The sequence below is a fragment of the Sminthopsis crassicaudata genome, chromosome 1 (genome assembly GCF_048593235.1).
Source record: "Sminthopsis crassicaudata isolate SCR6 chromosome 1, ASM4859323v1, whole genome shotgun sequence".
Lineage (NCBI taxonomy): Eukaryota > Metazoa > Chordata > Mammalia > Dasyuromorphia > Dasyuridae > Sminthopsis > Sminthopsis crassicaudata.
Window position 1 is genome coordinate 382,717,780 of NC_133617.1, and position 19,881 is coordinate 382,737,660.

General features: G+C 32.7%; 1 protein-coding gene across 2 annotated transcripts in view; it reads right to left on the bottom strand.

Moving 5' to 3' along the window:
* The window catches only part of ATP8B1 (ATPase phospholipid transporting 8B1), a 136,935-nt gene that overhangs the window by 114,087 nt on the left and 2,967 nt on the right, over window positions 1–19,881 (bottom strand). The gene's annotated exons all lie outside the window — the stretch shown is intronic.

The window sequence follows — 19,881 nt, forward strand, 5'->3', positions numbered from 1 at the left end:
CCCGCTGGTCGTAGTTTGAGAACCCCTGTCATAGAGTATACTACTTTCTTCTGCTGAGAAAAAAACAAAAAGAAAAAAAAAATTTCAAAGTTCTACTTTCTGGCCATCTTGGAATGCAGAACAGAGCCAAGTAACCTATGTTTACACTTATTTCTGATTTCCCCTTTTTTCCACTTCTGAAGCACTCTTTGTCTATTATTGACCTCATCAGTATCACTGATACTTGGGGAGATGGCTCTAGAAAGTTATAAACCTTAGTCAAAAAGGAATAAAGCACACCTTAAGGATAATTTTTTTCCCAAAAGGAACAAAATCAATAAAGGGGGAAGGGTTATAACATGACATTACATTATCTATTAAGAATTATTTTTATGAGAAATTCCAGGAAATCAAGGCAGAAAACAGTTAGAATCTGGATAAGGATCAACTGGATAAGAAAGAGATACAAAAATGATCATGATGGTAGACTCCATACCATCTATCTAGACACAAAGAATTGTATGAGACATGAAAAGCATCAAAAGAATGATATGTAATATTGTACATAGATCTCATCTGTATACATATATGCCAGGTACAGGTCTCTCTATCCCTTCCTTCTTTTGTCCCCCTCTCTTCTTCCCTTTCTCTAGATCAGTTGATGAATGTATTTGTCTTGATGATAACTTCATCATTCATAAAGTACAAGGGGAATTGCTGGTTTTGGATTTATTCTGACCAAAAAGCAGAAACTGGTTTCTGAAACAGAAATCACCAGACAAGTAACCACTCCACACCATTAAATTCACATTAAAAAAGTTGGAAAAAACCATATATAACTGGGCATATATATAGCTGGGCATATACCTTAGTTCTTTAGGATGAATGAGTAGATAAGATTTGTAATAGTTTAAAGGACTAGATTCGAAGTCAATGCCTCAGAGGTGATACAAAGTATCAGGATTAGAGTCATGATGATATGGGTTCAAATATGACCTCAAACACTTACTAAGACACTCTCCCTGGACAATTAATTTTACCTTCATTTGCTTCAGTTTCTCATCTATAAAATGGAGACTCATTCCAATTTCTTTGCCACAAAAACCTCAGGGACAAAGCCCAGGTGATCACATAGAGATCAGATACAACTAAACTACAGCAGCAACTTTAAGGAAGGCTTTTAGACATATGAATATGAACTACTACAGAGTAGTAACAATTGTGAAAGCCTTTATAATGATCCAAGACAATTCTGAAGGATTCGTGATGAAAATATCTATGTCCAGAAAAATGAGGAACTTTGAATGCATATTGAATTATATTTTTTTCAAAATTCAAAAAAGGGAGGCTTTTAGTAGAGTACATGAAGTAGAAATGTTTTTAAAAATTGAAATGAAAATCATCCTTCACAGCAAATATATTTAGAAACAAACAGAAGTATTCAGAGCATTTCCAGAAAGATTTCCAGAAAATATCAGATAAAATCTCTCAATCTAAAAAATACAAATTAGAAGTGCAATTATTTATATTAGAAAGTAATTTGTTTTACAAAAGATTTAGTGCTAGCTTCCTTTAAGTAAAAAATTCCCCTAGAAAACTTTATACTACTTTAAAAATAAAAATGAAATTTAATTTTTTTTCAAGAACAATTGCTTGCATTTAAAATGTGTGTTATATTTTACATAACTATTTCATTTCATCCCTGTGAACTAGGTTGTGCAAGAAATATTGTGCTGATAAAACAAAGATATTCACATATCCAAGGGAAACAACTAATATTTTGCAGACCTTGGACTTAAAGCCATGTCTTCTGACTATAAATCCAAGGTTTGTCTTAAGGAAGACCTTAGTTCAGGTCCTGCCTGTGATATTTGATAGCTGTGAGACCATTGCTAATAACTTTTAATCTTGATTTCTTAATTTATAAAATAATGACAATGATAGTTAAAGTACCTACCTTTCAGGGTTATTATGAGACTCATGCAAAGAATTTTCAAAAGTTTAAAGTTCTATGTCATTTAAAATTATTATTCTATTCCGCCACCTGGAATACCTCTATTACACTTGAGTAAGACTTAAAACTATGGTATTTGTCAGGGAAGTGGGGTAAGGGTAGAGTGGAGTAAGGGTAGAGTGAGATAAGGAGGAGAGGAGGAAGAAGGGATTGTATCATTTGGAAGAAAAGTGAAATTTTAAAGGGAAAAAATACTCCAGCAAAATGAGTTCCTATAATATCCCAGAAAAGGACTTTCTCAAAGTGTGGTCAAAATTAAGAAAAGAAAGCAAATAATTAATTTGCTCACTTAATTAAACTCAACTGCAGCTTCAGCTTCACAACTGCTCTTATTGATATGCCTATGGCTTCTGTTAATGCTGATCAAAGTGTAGACTCCTGAAGCAGCACTATTTTTACAGGGCAAAGGGCTATCCAATGGATGCCCCTAGTTCCTTTCATATTTTCACATTTTCAATGTGTTCCCAACATTTATGTCACACTAAGAAAAAAGGCACTAAACTTGAAACATTAATGAAAATAAATTGTTTTTCACTTCTCATGCCATATTGTCAGTGATCCTAGACAAATGGCCCAATGAAATATTACCCTTCATTAAAGATATATTAATCAGTCCTTCTAGCTGTAACAAGAAACTCTACTTATAGGCAGGCAAATAATAACATCTAAAGATACCAGTTTAGATAGATTATTCCTACTTTGCCAGCACCTATCACTTTGGTCAAAATTTTTAAAAAGCATGTTTCTTAGCATGAGGAATTTAATATAAATTGCATGAAAATTCAAAAGAAGCCCGAGATTCAGTAAATATAACTTGTTATATGATAATAAATATGTGTCAACACTTTTCCTCCAAGATGACATCGATAGTAAATGAAAAAGATTTATCTGTCAATGTATATCATTAGCATAACAAATTAGGCAGGCATACTTATGGTTTAACTTAATTTACAGCTAAGAAAATAAAAACAGAACTATCTGAACTTAACTGAGTTACATCCAATTACTGTTTCAAACTTCATTTAAATTATCATTTGTCATTCTTACCATCATTTTTATTACCAATGATAAAAATTAACAACAATAAGACTTCAAATTCAGTCAGTGCCCTTCCTTTAAGGCATTCAAAGTGTTTTGACTTTATGATCTTAATTATCCACTTACCCATAGTGAAAGGTTAAGGAAGGACATCTATAATTATCTTTATTTTGCAAGAAAGAAACTGAGGCAGAAAGTTTATGAGGTTTGCCTGAAGCCACAAAAAAAGTCAGGAAAAGATTTCTTAACATAATAAAAGATTCTTTGTATTATACTACCAGTACCACAAGCTATATTTTATTTATTGAGTATGTATTGAAAAAAGTAAGAAAGTATAAAACATGGTTCATCTCCTTCTACAGATTGATGGGGCCAAATTCAAATACTTATGAACTGGTTACTCCAAGAACTACTTTTTTCCTGTCACCCAAATCAATTTTCAAGACTCACTTTTCCAAATTCTATGGCGAATCATCTACACCAACTGAAGATGAATCTAAGCAAATAACATAAAGTAACTGAATGGTATATTCAAGTATATGAAAGACTCAAGGAGAGGAGCCAATTCTCAATCTCATCAAGAAGAAAATGAATCTAAATTATGGAGTGCTTTAATCTACAAGGAAAGATTTATCAGTGGCACTAGAATCATAGAATTCTAAAGTTGTAAGATTCCTAACATGGACTTAAGTTGTGGAATCTCTTTCTGTGGAAGTCTTTGAAAGTAAAGTCTCAATTATGTGATATTTTAAATGCAATCCTGCCCAAATGCAAACCAAATAACTTCTTAAGCTTCTTTTTAGTCCTTTGGTCACACAACATACTGACATTCTCTTTCCCTTAAGAGTTTTGCAAACATTTTCCCTATATTAACTTTTCTTCAAGTATGAACACAACAGACAGGAATTATGTCTCAATTTATTTTCTGCATTGTAGCTACCATCATTGATATACAACAAATACTTCAAGGTCAAACACTACTCAAATAATTCCAAGGAGGTGTCTAAAATATTTAACTATATTGGAATTCCACTGTACTGAATATTATTCAAAATAAAGAAAGTTGTTGTTAGAAACAAAATACTTAATGGGTATAAAAGTGCTTCATAAACTATTATATAAAACTATAAAATGTCAGTCATGCTCACAGAAATTTTCATAGGAGCAATATAATGGTAATTATTTTTATCAAATTCCATGATTCCATGATACTGAAAGCCACTAAGTGACAATGTTGGTCTTGGTAAAAAAAAGGGGAGTTCAAGTCCTACCTTAGACATATTAGCTGCATGACCCCAGAAAATGCTTAACCTCTCTCAAGACCAGTTTCCTTATCTATAAAATGAGAATATAATAGTACCTACCTTTGATTTTGACAATCAAAAGAACAACATACTTAAAGCACTTTGCAACACTTAAAAGTGTCGCAATAATAATACCAAAGTGCTACTTAAGGCTACCTATTATTATTGTCATTTTCACTAGATAATACTTGGTGCTTCAAATAATGAGGTCACAATAAAAAGAGGCAATGTACACAAGATGCTACCATGTGCCAAGTGCAGGGCTAGGATCCATCAATCCAAATACAAAACTGAAAAACTTACTTCCCAAGGAGCTTTACTTACATTCTATAGATACCTTTAAGTAGCATAGCAAAAGATGGGTTTTTTTTAAAAAAGTTGACTTTCAAATTATCATGGAACAACCAGAGAAATGTAAGTGGTAAATGCTAAGAAAAAAAAAAAGGCACAAAGTCATCATTTTGGCCAATTAACCTACAGACTTCACCAGATCTCAAATTAAGCTCGAGACCTAGGCTCTGTTTATAGAGCTTTCTCCTTATCTTACCTGATCTCATCAGATCACTTCCCAACCACATCCAAGTTTTGTTTCTATATATCAAAATTATCCCCTTTTCCTTCTCTTTCCAACTTTTTCTCTCAAATAAACCTTCCTTACTAGAATTTGAGCCCTTTTAGAGAAGGGCCTGGCTTGCCTGTTTGTGTTCTGAGTGCTTAGCACACTGCCTAGCTATAGTAAGCAAGTAAATTTTTTCATTCATTTAAATTTACTATGAAAAATGTAATCACTCTCCAAAGCAAACCTTTATGGTTCCTCTGTCCTAAATAAAGATCTTGCCTTAGAAAAAGATTTGCATTGCTGTAAGATCATAGAATTTATGACAGGGAAATATCTAAGAGGTCATCCAGTTTAACCCTCATTTTACATTAAAAAAGTTTTTTTTAATTCTCAAGATTCCAGGATTTTAAGAGTTCAGGTTAAACAAACTTTCCAATGCTGAAAACTAGATATTGATGCAGTAATGTAAAAAGTAACATCATTAAGAAAAAGTAACACCAAGTATATTTTTGCATGTCATCCTACCACTAAAAGCATATCTCTGAACAAACTCTGTGTACTCTATAATCTACAGGGTAAATGCTTCTGAATCACAACAAAAGTGCAACTGTACACAAAATGTAAAAAGTATATTCCATATACAGAAAACAATTAAAGTACTTATATCCCCCCCCCCCAATCTTTTCACTGAAGTAGTTCTGCAATGGAGACAAAGCAACTTAGTTAATTTCTAAGATTATTGTATACCTTCAAAAATTAAGATGGCAAATGCTTTAATTCATCAAAATATTAGTCACATTAAATTATCAAAATATTTTAAGTCAATATCTAACGGGAAGAGGATGGTTATAGGGCAGAGAAAAAATTCAAACATTTTAATCAGTATCTTTTGGAGCCCCATATTTCATTGGTATTCATGTGCCATATGAAATTCTTTATGTCACGAGTTTCACATATTGATAGTCTGGAGTTCAGAAAGATCTGAATACCATTTCTGATCCATCAGCTATGTGGCTCTCTGGAAGATAGTTAACCTCTAGGGCATACATCTATACCATCAGTATGGCAAGAGCACCTACTGTACAGGTATGGATCAAATAAAATAATAAAGGTAAATCAGTTTGTAAAACTTTAAGTTGTTACATAAAAACATGCGCTATTATCATTATTAGAAGAATTTGCTACACCTTCATCACCAGGTGTTGATAAAGAATCAACTTCCTTAAAAGTGCTATACTTCCTCATTCTTTTGAATGGTTATGGATCAGACAGACTCAGCTTCTGGATTTTCCCATACTATACCTTCAACATCTTATGATTTCTAATTTTTGTTTTGCTTTACAAATGTTGACACTTGTAATAAAACAGGAGACTAAACCAGAGATTAAATGAACTTCTTGCCTTGAAACTATCATCAACATGAAGAAACATAGTATTAGAATGACAAAAACAGCTATTCCTTTAAAGATAGGAAGCCAAAGAATATGAAGAAACGATTCTCAAAAGAACTTCAAGTTATTAATAGTCACCTGACAATGCTCTAAGCCGCTATTAAGAGAAATTCAAATCAATCTATATTACAACCATCAAAGTAGCAAGAACAACAAAACATGGAAATAGTCAATTCTGGGGGAATCTATGACAAGAAAAGTACAGAGATACATTGTTGCTGCAGTGAGAAAGTAATTTAACCATATTACACATCAATTTGGGATTATGCTATGAAGGTGATTAAAATACCCATACTCTGTGCCATAGACCCCATTACTAGATAAGATACACACAAACATATATACACATACACATACACACACACACACACATCAAGGAGATCAAAGACAGAAAGGTCATAAATATACCAAAATGCTTAAAGCCACACTTTTTGTGATAGCAAAGAACTGAAAAACAAGTTGATATCCATTGATAGCCAGCATACAAATAAATTTTGATGCATTAATATAATGAAATATTATTTCACTGTAAGAAATATTGACAATAAAAAATGTAAAGAAGCAAGGTTAGAATTAGAAATAAGAAGAACCAGAAAACAATTTACACAATGATTGGGTTGTTGTTCAGTCATGTCTGACTTTAGATGACAGGCAAAATCTATGGGGTTTTCTTAGCAAAGTGTCCCCACTCTATAGATGAGGAACTGAGGCAAAGAGTTGTAAAGTGACTTCCTAGTTTTACATAGCTAGCAAGTATCTGATTCTGGATATGAACTTAGATTTTCAGGAGATCTAAACCAGTGAACCACTTAGCTGGCCCCCGGATTAAAACAGCCTAAATTTTAAAAGTAGCAAAATTAAATGCTAATTAAATACTAACCAACCTTGGATTAAAGAAAAGATGAGAAAATGTACCTTAATTCCTTTATTGCTTAGTTAGAAGGTTCTGGTTGAAGAACACTGCATATGCTGTCACACTTGATCTAGATTCTCATTGAGTTTGCTGAACAGTATTTCCATTCCCCACTTCTTTCTTATTTTTTTGTTACAGACAATGACTATCTCATTGGGGTGGATAAAAGATGATACAGAAGTGAATGTAACATAAAGAAGAAATGACAACACATTTTAAAAAAAGAATAATTCTAGAAAACTTAAGACTATTGCCAGGAAGAAAAAAGAAAATAATGAATAAATTAAAAGAAAATTCTGGTAACTGAAGAATAATGAAGAGAAAGATATGATTGATAAATCAAGGAGAAAAAAATCAAGGAGTCAACGTTTTTGAAAAGACTTTTCTACATTTTGAAATTTTAAGTTAAATTCTAATTTTCATATTCCCCACAATTAACAAGATCTAAGGTAAGGATTTTTAACCTTAGTTTCATGAATAGTTTTCAGATTATCTGGTGAACATGGATTTAAAAATTACCTTTATTTTCACTAATGGTTAGCTGAAATTTAATTATTACCACAACATTATTCTAAAGACCCATAAGTTTCATCAGATTGTCAGAGGACCACTGTCAAAGGGAGTCCATGACACAAAATAGATTAAGAATACCTGGTATAAGACAACTTTGGAACTAATAATTTGTCAAATCATGTAGCACAAAAAATTATGTTAGGCAAGTATTTAAAAAAATATTTTCACCTTATTTCAAGTGTTACTATCTAAGACTAAACTATATAGTTTAAACAAAAGTTTTCTCTTGACTACTTACAATATTTGTTCTTAAGTACTAGGGAGGCCCAACAAAGGATTTTTTAAAAATAAGTTGAAGGACTACACTTTTCCCTTAACAATTGGACATGGGTTATGATTTTTTCCCATAAATTAACCAAAGGGTGTAATACTTGTCTAACACTAACACTTGTCTAAGTAGCTATAAAAAGAAGTGTCAGAATAAAGTTCTTATCCTGTGGTTTTTTTTTTTTTTTTGGTTTGTTTGTTTTGTTTTTATTAAAACTTCTTAACTCTTTGAGGTAGGGATAAATACCAGCTAGCCATTATGTTTACAGCAGAATAAACTGGAGTTTCTACCATATTCTGAATCAAATAATTAAATTAAAAAAAACTTAGATGAGTCACTTAGAAATAGCATCAGTGCTCTAGAGCCTAGATTCTTACAAGACACCTTTGTTCTTTGAGACTTACAAAATTATATGCCATCTTAACAGACGGATTAGACTCAAATGTATTCAATTCTCCTCTGGTTCAGCCGAAGTTCTGTAAGTTTCAAGTCTCTTTTACTCCAATCCCATTAATTTTATTTCAAGATGGGCCATCAATGAATTCTAACTATATCTGGATGTCCTTCAGAAGCATACCAGATCTGGTCAGTCACCCAATATCATTGAAATTTATTGTGAAACAGAGGTCGTTGGGAATGTGTAGTAGGAAAACTAAAGTGAGATTCCTTCTCATCTTGGACCAATGACAAGGTCAAACCACAGAAAGACCCACATAAGCAAAGAAATAGTGTGATACCAGAGCTATCTTTGTTGTGGTGGGATAAGTTAGATGGCAGAGCAGATAGAACACCAGGCTTGGAGTCAGGAATATTTGAATTCAAATCTGACCTCAAACATTTATAAGCTATGTGACCCAGAGGAAGTCACTTAATCTTATTTGCCTCAGTTTTCTCAGCTATAAAAACTAAAACAGAATTCCTTTCTGTCATGAGTTAATAAAACAGTATAAAAATGAAGCTTCTCAAATCATCAGAAGGCCTACTCAAATAAAGAGATATGGATGTACACAGGGCTATCTACCATTTAGTTAGTTAACTTTGGGAAAATCACTTAAGACTAAGTTTCTTTATCTGTAAAATAGGGATAGGATTTTTGTACTACCTATATGTAAATAACCCCAAATAAAGATAGTAATATTTATGCTACTTATATTTCATGGTTTTGTGAAGAAAACATTTTGTAAATTATTAAAAAACTATATAAATATGACTAGTCTTATTACATATCTGAGTTAATATTTCAAGGAATTAAAATGCTTTCAACTGTCAAAAAATAAGGGGAATATATTTTCTCTTTTAAAACAAAAATTCAGAACCATGTAATTACTCTTAGAAATATAATCATCACTATCTGAAGATTTTTAAAGGGTGATCTGAATCACAACAGGCTTCCCCCATAGTCTAATGAACAGCTGTAAGGAACATCCTGTTGTGTGTTTACATAAACCAACAGTTTCACAATTGAACCTGTTCTGGTCACAATTTGGCCTTTTACTGAACCAGGAGGTTGGACTTCCAATTCATGGGTGTCAAAAAACACAAAATCTTTAAAAGTTACTAGCTGAGGCAGGATTATATTTGTTATCTGGACATTGTATGTTTCTCTAGTACTGTAAAAGAACAGGACTGAACAAGTAGATTGCTACACTTGCTCTCCTAGAAATCCACCTGCATAGTCCTTAAGCATTACTAATCTCATAATCACATAACTTTATTCACATTAGCCAAATGAATTGCATAACATAACACTACTTTAAGTGGATAGAGTAGTCTGTATTTGAAAAACAACTTTTGTCTCTCTACAATTTCACATAGAAAGAAAGAAGGTATGGCTTAGAAGAGTAGGGTTGGGGAGATAGGATTTTCCATATCTTCTTCTCTGAAGCTCTTCAAATCCCTTCTTCCTCCTCCCTCTCTCTATGTCCCTTTCTTCTTCCCTCCCTTTTTCCTCCCCTCCCCACCTTCTTTTAGATACACACACACAGCTAAAACCAGATTGGAATAGATGACTTTTGAGCAGTTAAGGATTCAGTCTGAACTCTCCAGTGCATTGACTTTTTCACAATTTAAGCTTATACAAGAGCACACTGCCTAATCTCTTGTAAATCTTCAAAGGATATTGAGTTTTTATATCTATAATCTGTTTTGGATCAAAGATTCTAGATAGAGAAGCCTCCTACATAAGCAGGACTGGTAACTAGGGAGCCAATCAATATATCACAGGAACAGGAACCCATTTTTACATCCAGTAACTGGTCCTTGGCATCCTCTCTAAGTTAAATTGATGAGATATTCACACTAAATCCAATACCAATAAGAATCATTCTTCAGAACAGGGGCCACCAGGCTACCTATGGAAGGCAGAACTAGCCCAGGATAGAAAAAAGATCCGATATCAATCAGTAGAAGGATTAATCCAGAGTGGGTAAAATAAAGAAACTTGATCTTAAAACCAAAAAAACCAAAACTCAAGTCCCAGAACCCAGGTTAAGAACTGCCTCTAGTCACAGGGCAGTTAGGTGGCACAGTGATGGAGTTTCACACTATAATTGAAAAAGGAACCTTTTCTTTCAAGGAATTCACAATAGAAAGCAATAGTAGATACCTACTATTTTAAACAATTTTAACATAATAAATATTATTATTAAATAAATATCATTGTATTATAATGTAATAATAAATAGTATTATAAATAATAACAGCTTTAGGGTGTTCAACAAAAAATAAAAATCCAACTGGTTGGGAGAACCTCTTTTTGAGAACAGCAGGTTCAACTATTTCTCTTTCAGAGCTAAATGTGTTTGCTGATGTATTTGTATGGGGAACACTGGGAAAGTGATGAATAAATTTTCCTGTCTGAAAGCTGAAAAGACTTATCATATGGATTCACCCCATGCACCATATCACTACTCCTGCTCAATTTAGTTACAATGGTCCTTTCCTAGCAATGTGAGTAGGTAATAATTTTTCTACCTTCCTCACATCCAATCGGGTAAAACTGGCTTTTAATGGCTGAGTAAGATACAGGTCAACTACAGTGAAGAAAGATATCATGGGTCCTTTTGTCTTGATTAAGATGTCACTGAACTGTCCAAATATCTACAAGTAATATCTGAAGCAAGTTCTAATTTTGAATTAATAAATTCGTTGACACAATATTTTCACTTCAGAGCTTTTGAGCTTGATCTGAAGCCATGTAGAAATCAACTTAACTGTCTAATGCTTTCTAAAAATGATTTTCATCAGGTCACTCTCCTATTCAAAAAGTCTTAGTGGTTCCCCATCATCTATAAGACAATATTGAGATTTTTAGCTGGAAATCATTTGATTCTGAGTACAATATAAGGCTTTCCTCACAAACTTATGGGGAATATAGAAAAGGTACTATTTTTCTCATTTTACAGTTGAAGCATCTAAGTCTAATAGCACTAACTAGTGTCTAAGATAGAATTCAAGCTCAGAATTCCTGATTCCAAGTCCAATATGGTCTCCATTACATCACACTGTCTCTAATTAACTAGGGATAGTGAATACCAGTAAATACAAATATGTAAAGTGTGGATACAAATCTAAAAGAAAAAGCTAAGTCAGAGGTTCCCAAAATATTTAAGTCTACTATATCCTTAAAGTCTCACTAATTCATTAATTTCACAATGCCCCTAAGCCAAAAGAAATGCCTAACAATTATATTTATTAAATAGTTATGTAAAAAAAAGTTTTTATAATCTGCCACAGCATTCTAAAATGTAAGCCCTAAATTGTATCTAGTATAATTGATGGAACTATTAGCATTAAAAAGTAATAAGATTCATTTTTCATTGAAATAAAATTAAAAGATTCCTGTATTATTGCCTTCTCTTTTTTCTATATTTAATCCTTTCTCCTTGTTTTGAATGTGATTTAAGTTCACTGAGTTGTTCTGGCTTAAAGGAATTTGAGAGACCACCTAGTTCAGGGATCCTTATATTTTGATAACTACACATCAATATATTTGGCTTCCTTTGTAATAGTATGTACTTTGGTCTTTTGTTTTGTGCATTTAGAAACACTATTCTTTTTTTTTTCTGAGGCAATTGGGGTTAAATGGCTTGCCTAGGATCACACAGCCAGGACCAGTTAAGTGTCTGAAGTCAAATTTGAACTCAGATCTTCCTGACTTCAGGGATTTCTAAGGAAACACTATTCTAAGAAAAGGCCCATAGGCATACCAGCAGAGGTGTCCATGAATAAAAATGGTTAAGATCCCTTAGTCTAATTCAACTTTCACATTTTACAGTTGAGGTAAATGACATCTAGAAAGAGCAAGAGGCTTGTGCCAGGTAACAAGTGACAGGGAGCAAGATTGCCATTCAAACTCAACATTCTCCTAGGCCAAGCCTCTATTGATATTTATTATTGAAAAGTCAATAAACGAATTTATTTTTATTGTTATATCTTTTGATGAATCTTGAATGACTTTGACATGTGGATGGAAGATGTGTTGTAAAAGATCTCATAAAGGATTTCTAACCAGTTGAAAGCTTTTCATAATCAGCAAACATTAGAATAATGAGATCTCATTCTCTCCATCTTTCAGTCAATAATTGGAGAGTAAAAGTGTGATCCATTGTTGAATAACACTTGCAAAAGTCTTATTCTTTTATTTTCTATACATAAGAACCATATAAATATTTGTAGAGGAAGTAGATAGGAAAGTAGGCACATTTATATTTTCTTAGTTCCTTTAAAAAAAAAAAAAACAACTAAACTAAATAAAGCCTGCTTGTTTTAGATATCTTGTAAATCAGTTCCTCATTGCTCTCAAGGTTTTATCATTTCTAACACTGATATATTTTATGTATAATTGATTCAATCTGGCTGCATTCTTCATCTTTGTTCTTTAGTGCTATTTCTACTTCTGTTTTAAGCACTTATTGATCTGTGATGCCATTGTTTAAGTCTGGGGGTTCTACTATCATTAATGAAGACAACTATTAATGCAATTTTTTTCTACTTCTCTTCTGTTTGTGGTTCTTTTTCCAATTTCATTTTTGAAAGCCTTCAGGATGACTTTCCTTAATTAGTTGCCTAGCCAAACTTTTACTCTGATTTTACCCACTGCTTCTCTTAGCTTTCTTTGAGATGCTGTTGCTCATTTTTCCTCCATAATTTTTCTTCAAATGATTTTACAGAGGAGCTTGTATTCATAAATGGTTTCCCTTACATAGCCATCTCTCTCCATTTGGAAAAGTAAGTCAGATGCTTGGTGACTAAGGCACTTTCTGGAACTTTTTTTTATCTCTTTGTTGTAGTGATTAATTTATATTGGTTTAACAACTATAAATACATTAAATGTAAAAGTTAAAAGCTTTGTGCAATGACCAAAAAATTAAAATGCTATTTGAAAAAACAACAATCACATCAAAATTGATAATATGGAAAAAACAAAACCAGAAGGATAAAAAGAAATTATCATTAAAAAGGAAGATGATTCATAGTTTTTCCATGGAAAGAAGGACAAAAGAATGGACAGAAGACAAAAGAATTATAAAGATAGATATAGTGAATTTTTTTGGTTGGATTTCCCCCCATAGAACTTATTTTAACTTGGATTTATTTTGCAGCTAAAAACCAATCTAGGGAGTAGACCACTTAAAAACTCCATTCTCACATTCTAATCCTGTCTTTAGCCTATTATGGGGATATAGGAGACTGTTTCTCCTCTAGTTTGCCCGTTGCTTATGGTTGTTCAAAACCAGATGTCAATCAGAAAGTTTGATAAGAATAAAAAGAATATATGAGCATCTTAAAATATTCTTATGAATGGTACAAACTATAATCCAAACAATATAACAATACACAAAAATTTTAAAACAAAATCTTCTAAGTAATCCCAGCAACTGTAAATATATACAAGAAAAGAATGAGGAACAAATATTTATATAAAAATGTTTATAGCAACACCAAATTTAATATAAAAAAGCTACAAACTATCTAAAGGAGTAATAGTAGAAGACAGGTCTAGACTTTAGTTTATAATCAAAACAAAAGCAATAAAATTAAAAAGTACCTGTCAAGTCTCAACTTTATCTGTGTTTCTCTAAGTTTACCCTTTTAACAGAGACAATTTCCCTCTTGTTCTATCTACAATTTGTATTTTGTTGGAAATTATGGCAGTAAAAACAATGCCATGTGCCTTTGTTTATCCTAATAAATTATAAGAAAAGCAAGGTCAGCCGTATCCAAACTTAACGAGGCTTTTATGAAAGCTTTAAAAATAAAATAATCCTAAACTCTTACACCACAGAAATATATTAAAAGAAAAGTTCCAATCCTACCTGCCATGGAAAAGTTCTGGTGTTCTTTATCCATTTGCCTTTCCCTACTTGGTCTTTTCTTATGGTCAAGACTCCAGTAATTTATTAAGTAAAAGCACAAATACTTCACTTGCCATATATGTAATGGATAGAAAAGACACTTTAATTGTCTTCTAATATGGCATCATGCTTCCTTGCCTTTTGGCTAAGATCAAGTTAGGGTAGTAATAAAACTGAAAGAGAGCTCCAGAAATCATCTGGTCCAACTGCCCACCTCCACGTAGGTGAATGATTAAACAATCCAACAGAAATGATTATCTGTGTTCACACAAAAAGAGCAAATACTGTTTTCATTGGTCATAAAGAGTAGCCAATTCTCAAAGAACTCTCATTAAACAGCTCAGTGGCTCTTAGGAATCAGTTTAAGAGTTTGGATGGTATATTACAACCTATTGCTATGCTAAGAAAAGAAATGAGGGCATTTTATCAATTTTGGAACATACAAACGCCTAAAACAAGTAGACAACAGATTCCTGCACTGCCGATTTAAGAGACTGATGTCTGAGTGGTGCTGTTAAGAATTATAAAGTTCAACTTCCTAGGAGGAAAGGATGCAAAAAAATATTCCAAACAGTGCCTAATAATCTAAATCAAACATGCCATACAATTCTGATGAAACAAAAACTAGCCACAGAGAAAAAGCTACAAACAAAGAGTACTGCAAATAGTGTTTGGCCAAAGGTCATACTGCTCTTGCATTCAATGTGGGAAAGGAAGTCTTCTTAAGGTAAGATGGGATTTTAAGAGGTCAAGGAAGAATCAATAGTTATCCTCTGAATTTAGTTAAATTGATACAGTGGATTTTCATAAATGTAAGTAATTTCCATAGCAAAGCAAGAAAAGAAAATATGCTGGCCTTAGAGTCAAAAGAAAATCCAAATTTAAATCTTATATCTGACATGATTTGTGTGAACACAGACCACTTGAATCTTTGAGTCTAAATTTCCCCATCCATAAAGTGAGGATAATTACAGTTGTCCTCATCCAAGTTGTTGGCAGGATCAACTAAGAAACACACATACACACACACACACAACTTTGCAATCTTAAAGAATTTTTAGATGCTCATTTTTATTATTGTTATACCATCTAGAGCAACTTTATATATTAGGTCCATAAAAGAATATGCGTATACACTTTTTATATTTTCCAAGTGATTTGCTTTAGACAATGGAATTACTAAATAAAACAAAACAACTTGAATTGGAGATCTAGTAGATCTGTGTGGAGAAGAGAGATCCTGGGGACACAAAAACTTTTCATTATTTTCTTATAATTAGGACACAAATATATTTTCTTTCCTGAAGTAGATCTCCGAGAGCCATAATCTGGTGGTATATAGACTTAGGGAGGAGTACTTTCCCAAGAGTTCTTCAAAGAGTATTTGAAATACCTAATTTGTGCCCCCAAACCCAAATAAACAAGTTTAGATGCCTCCAATTTTTAAAAAATACAGTGCATTCAAGGTAAGGAAGAAATGAAAATGGATAAACTAAGTCAGCAATTTAATGTGACCCATAGTGCACATCAAAGTAGAAAAAGTACCCTTCTTACCATGATCAAGGACACTGATTTCAGGATGGTAGTGCAAGTGGAACCACCCAAGGCCAAAGATCATGGTGCTAAGCAAGAAGTCTTGCAGGTGCCATCTTCTGACACCTGTACAGCAAAGGTTATTCACTGATGTTTTAAATTTACAACCCGGTGTTACAACTGTTCATACCCAGAACACCTGAAGTTTTTCCTACTTCCATGAGGACAGAAGACTTATGAGAAAATCAACCAACAATTTATTAAAGGCCTATAATTTTTTCAACACTATCTTGGTTGAAACCCAATAGTAGATTTAGGCTATGGTGAAGTTTTAAAGATAAAACAAAGGAAACTTGTTCAATATTATTTTGATACTGGAGAATAGTTCCTGGGATATTTCCAAATTATTAGATGACAAAAAAGTCTTTTCAATATTACAGCAAAGCACTTGTACTACTTAACTTTACTGATTCTTGTATATTATTGAAATTTGACTTTCTGCAAAAGGTTACATAGATTTTCCAATGTCTTTGAAATAAATGTCAGGGCTTCAGTGTTATAAGATTTGAAAGCATATTAATCTAAGTTTTAATCTAATTAATCTAATCTTTAGCTGGACAAAGGGAAATAGATTTTTAAGAATTTCTCTCATACAAAGAGGAAGGTCTTTTATAGCAACACTAATTTTTAGTCATCTTATTTAATGGGGAGAGCATATAAGTGATTCTCCAAATAAATGGGGCCACAAATCACAAATATTCATAGAATATCTGGATATTATAAAATCTTTTAATCAGGGAAACAGCTGACAAACAAATGAAAAAATAAACTCAGTATGTTTAGCCACACTTTACCAAAAAGTCATTTTAATTTTATGATAAATTTCTTTATAAGTATAGGGTATAAAACAGAAGCTATAAAATTTTCACTGAATCATTGAAAACAAGTTATTCCCCATTCTTATCCTGCAATTCTTTCACAAGGGCCACAATCCTACCCAGATTGGAACTGTAGAACAGAGGGAGATTATCAGATTAATATCTCTAGAAGCCAGAGTTATAAAAGTCATTAATATTTAGCTAAATTACTCTGGTTTCTAAAGTTATAAAAACCATTACATACATAGAGATGTAAAGTATAAAAATCATTAATATTTAGCTAAATCCAGCTTGTAAAAGTACAAAACCTAAAAATCAACACAAATATAAAACATATTAAATTTGTAGTGGCTGTCTCCCATCCCTGCAGGAGTCATTCCTCTTCACAAACATCATGGAATCCCTGTTTTTTTTTCAAAGTTCAGCTAAAATGCCATTTTCTGCAAGAAGTCATTTTCTGTCTCTTCACCTACTGTTGGCTTTGGCCTCTGAGGTTACCTTTCATTTAGTCAAGGGGATTCTTTACCTTGTTTGTGCCATAGACCTCTTTCACAGTTTAGGGAAGTCAATGGCCCCTTTATCCAGATGCTTTTAAATGCCTAAAATACTTAGGATTACACATTTACATTTTGCATTTATAATTACACTGAATAGTGATTATTGAATCTGTTTTTTTTTTTTTTTTAAGAATCTCAAACTCCCAGGTGAAGAAGCTTTGAACTATATCTTTCATGCACCTATTTATGGATATGATTGTTTTTCCCATCCCAGCCCCCCCATTAGAAAACAAACTCCTTGAAGATATTGTTTTTCTTTGTATTCCCAAGGTTTAGCTGAGTGCCTAGTATATAAGTAGGTATTTTAAAAATGATGGCTGATTGACTTTTAAAATATCTCAACCTTTATGTACTAGTTTAGCAAAAGTTGCTAAACACATGCTCATATTTATACACATCTCAAAAGCAGAATTCAAGCAAAAAAGGCAGACTCAGGACTATTTGGATCCTGAATTAGTTCTGAAGCAGCATAGCAGAAAGAGCAGGGCCTGAATGTAGTAAGTCACATCTTATAACTTGTATAACTTCTATGACCTTACCTTCTGGGGCTTCAATGTCTCATCTGTATTATACAGCTTTAGATATTCCTTCTAGCTTTCCATCTAGGGCTTTCTTAGTTTCCCAGTAGTCTTGGCATTGACACTTTCCTAACCTGAACATAAGTCTTTTATTTGCCAGGAGATGGGTTACAAAAGTAGGATCCCAAAAACTGTAAGCTAGCCCAAAGTTTGAATAGTCTGAGTCTCTCTTTTGATTGAATTGTGATGTTTTTTCTTAAATATTGTTTATTTCAAATCTTCAAAAAGTACCCATGAAATTACTAACAAAGGAAATAAATGCAAATATATATACATATATGTATGTATATATGTATATTCTTAAAATAAAAAAGAAGCTGAACTTTGCAAACAACCAATATTAATAGAAATACCATATGCTAACTTGTAAGTAACAATTGAACTAGAAGTCCTGACATTTATAGTAATCCTTTATAGAGGCAACACAAATATCTAGCTGCAATATGCTATACTCTTTACTAATGGTACCTCAAATGGTAATATCCAAAGCCTTTATAAGGTCCCCCTCCTCATTTCAGACCTTGGTCTCCTTTAAGTCTCAATTGAAGTTCCACAGTCTGCCAGAAACCATTGCTCCTTAATTACAGTGTCTTGCCTCTGAAATTATTTCCAATTTATCCTGTATATGTCTTGCTTATACATAGCAGTTTGCATATTGTCTCATTAGACTGTGAGATCATTGAAAAAAGAATGGGATTATGAGGTTGTTTTTTGGTTGGGGGCGGTTAGCCTTTGTTTCTATCCCAAGTACTTAGCAGAGAGCTTCTAGCTACTAAGTGCTTAATAAAGATTTTTTTTGCTTGATAGCTTATGCCATTTTTTTTCATCCAATATATAAATATGTATGACTTTCAGAAATTGACAAAATACCAGAATATTTAAATATTCTTAATTAAAATAGAAACGACCCAAAATCCTACCAAATAAGAGCTTTCATTGTACTATTCGTATATAAAACTTCTCTTTATCTTTTTTTGAAAATAAATCAAGTAATCATTATTAAATCAATCACATACTAACTTCTTCAACTGCGCCATGTACCAAACAAGTATTTAATAAGAGTTATAATAGACACAACAACAATAGCTCTAGCAATAATAACTGTATACCTTTGTATATAATACGGGTTTCATTTAAACAATTCTGAGGAGCTGGCACCTTGCTGAGTACTGAGGAAAACAAACAGAACAGGACAGTCTTTGCCCTTAAATAGCTTACAGCTAATTATGGGAGTGGGGGGGGAGTATCATCTTTAAAAAATGAAGAAAATTAAAATTTACACTAGTCCAAAAACTTGACTATGGGGTAGCGCTTCCTTTTCCTATGATCCTACATTTAATGTAAGATTCATTCTCTTTAAAAGAACACATTTTCTTTTAATTATTTCAAAGGAAATTGAAGGGGCTTTCCCAAAGAAGAAACACTAGAAAGTCTCTGTGATGACAGCACTGCACAGATAACATACAAGTTTCAAGTATAAGAACCAAGGAAGAAATAAAGAACATGTTTACTCCATTCATGCCAAAACTAAGGGAAGATTACAGATGTCAGTTTAAGATGAAGATAAGGGGAAGAAAAAAGCAGTTAGAAAGGCATCCAAAGTTAGAGTTATTTTCCTTTGCCCCTTCCCTCCACGGTATGTAATCTATACATCCCGCAAGTTTTTCACAGCCCTCTTTTCACCTACAACTGTCTTCAAACTGAGTCCAATTTCCACTACTCGGTGCACCTGACACCCTAAAGCACCTAGCTAAGGAAACCCAGGCAATTTGTTTTAGAGAGATCTACGTTTTAAATATAAATTCTGCAAAATTTCTTCACCTCCAAACGAGAGAAGAAAAAGTTTCCTGACAGCTGTAGGAATCAAGAAGAGAAAGGTA